Raw genomic sequence first — 2624 nt, forward strand, 5'->3', positions numbered from 1 at the left:
GACCCAGGAAGGTGTTGAGGTCCTGGGGTGTGTGTGTGTGTGTGTGTGTGTGTGTGTGTGTGTGTGTGTGTGTGTGTGTGTGATTTCTTCCAGAGCTTTACATGGCAGCATTTCCAAGGAGGTCGGAGTCAGGAAAGGCATGGGGTAAGGGAAGGGTTCCTGGACATCTAGCCTGGGCTGAGATCTTCCCTAGGATGAGGAGAGAAGAACAGGCTAGGGGACTGGGTAGGGGAACATCCCATGCATGGATACAAACCACAGATCTCCCTCAAAGGGAGTAAGAAGAGACAGTTTTACTCTTGGGTTGAGGAGATGACTTGATGAAGAAAGGATTTGCTGAGAAGGCAAAAGACCAGAGTTAAGATTCCCTAGAACCTGGGAGCTGGAGAGATGGCTCAGCAGTTAAGAGAACTGACTAAGGGGTTGGGGATTTAGCTCAGTGGTAGAGCGCTTGCCTAGGAAGCGCAAGGCCCTGGGTTCGGTCCCCAGCTCCGAAAAAAAGAACCAAAAAAAAAAAAAAGAGAGAGAGAGAGAACTGACTGCTCTTCCAGAGGTCCTGAGTTCAATTTCCAGCAACCACCTCAGAAGCATCTGTAATGGGATCTGATGCCCTCTTCTGGTGTGTCTGAAGACAGCTCCAGTGTACAGTATACAAATAAATAAATTATTTAAAAAAAATCTTCAGAACTCAGGTAAAAGGCCAGGGGGGATCCCAGGGACAAACCAGCTGGCTAGACTAGTCAGAACAGGAGCACTGCCAATTCAGTGAGACAGTGAGAGACCCCACCTCAGTGCATAAAATGGAAGTTGATGGAGGAAAATCTCAACGTCGACTTCAGGCCTCCACAACACACACACACACACACACACACACACACACACACGTCTACATACATGCAAACACTCAGAGGCTAGAGCCGTAAGCACAAACAAGCTCCTTCTATATGTTGCTTTGGTCATGGTGTTTTTTTGTTTTTTTTTTCTCCAGAGCTGGGGACCAAACCCAGGGCCTTGCACTTGCTAGGCAAGCGCTCTACCACTGAGCTAAATCCCCAACCCCTGGTCATGGTGTTTTATCACAGCAACAAAAAAGTACCTTAGCTGGGTAGTGGTGGTACACGTCTTTAATCCCAGTGCTTGGGAGGCAGAGGAAGACAGAACTCTGTGAGTTCAGGGCCAGCCTGGTGTACAGAGTAAGTCAGGACAGCCAGGACTACACAGAGAAACTAACTCACTCACTCTCTCTCTCTCTCTCTCTCTCTGTCTCCATATATATATATATTCATTCCCCCCTCGGTAGTTTGGTTTTGTTAGAGAAATTTCCTTTTGTAGCCCAGGCTGGCCTCAAACTCTCAATCCTCCTGTCTCTGTCCCACTGCATCTGACTCTAGTTTGTTGCAAATATTTATCTAGTTGAAATGGGATTTTGTTTGGAGACACGGCCTCATGTAGACCAAGGTGGAGCTGAGGCTGGCAAGAAGATTGCTATGGGTTCAATACTAGCCTGGGCTACAGAGTAGGACTCTGTCTCAAAATCAAAACAAATGTCTTACTTTTGGTGACAGCACATGCCAGTGTCATCTGCAGCATCTGTGTAGAGCCCTCTCTGCTGACTTGTGGCAGCCTGGCTCTGCCAGCCTTCAACACTCACTGATACGGAATTTCAGATCCTCCACAGACTGTTTTATTTCTGCTACGGTTTTGTTGCTGCTTTCTGTTGTTTTGTTTTTTTACAGGTTGGCCCGAGGTGTCCCACACCTTTAATCCCAGGAGGCAGAGGCAGGTGGATCTCTGAGTTTAAGGGTAGCTGGTCTACAAAGCAAGTTCCAGGAGCACCAGGGCTACACAGGGAAATCCTGTCTTGGGGGAAAAATGGCTCAGTGGTTAAGAGCACTGGCTGTTCTTCCAAGGATCTGGGTTCAACTTCCAGCACCTACATGAAGCTCACAACTGTCTGTAACTCTAGTTTCAGAGGATCTGACACCCTCACACCAATGCACATAAAATTAGTTTTTGGAAGAAGTGATATCTTCACATTTTTTCTCAGGCCATTTGTGACCCCGCCCTCTATCCCTCCCCGAGCCCCTAACTTCTGACACCAGGCTTCTTGCATTCAGCCTGCTCCTGAAGAGATTCAAATGTTAAGTATCTTCAGTCCCTTAGCTCATGGTCCCTTCCCCATATTCCAAGGGCACAACCATCACCTCTGCCACTGTGGTCAGATCCAAGGATTCCACTGGGATCATCCAGAATCACCCTTTATCTCGGGATCCTCGAAATGATGATGACGATATCATTATTATTATATTTTATGTGCATGAGTATTTTGCCTGTATGTATACATGTGCCTTGTATTCATGACTGGTGCTTTTGAAGGTCAGAAGAGGGCAGCACCTGGAAGGCGGAGGCAGCCGGACCTCTGTGAATTCAAGGGCAGCCTAGTCTACAGCACAAGTTCCAGGACAACCAGGGCTATACAGAGAAATCTTGTTTTGGAGGAAAAAAAAAAAAAACCACACGAAATCAACAGCAAAATGTATTTGGGAACGGATTTGCTTCGGACCAACTTTGCAAAGACTTCGACTGGTCACACTTTCCTTCAAGTTCCTCTCTTGCCACCAGAG

This window comes from Rattus norvegicus, chromosome 3 (assembly GCF_021556685.1).
Source record: "Rattus norvegicus strain SHRSP/BbbUtx chromosome 3, alternate assembly SHRSP_T2T, whole genome shotgun sequence".
Taxonomy (NCBI): domain Eukaryota; kingdom Metazoa; phylum Chordata; class Mammalia; order Rodentia; family Muridae; genus Rattus; species Rattus norvegicus.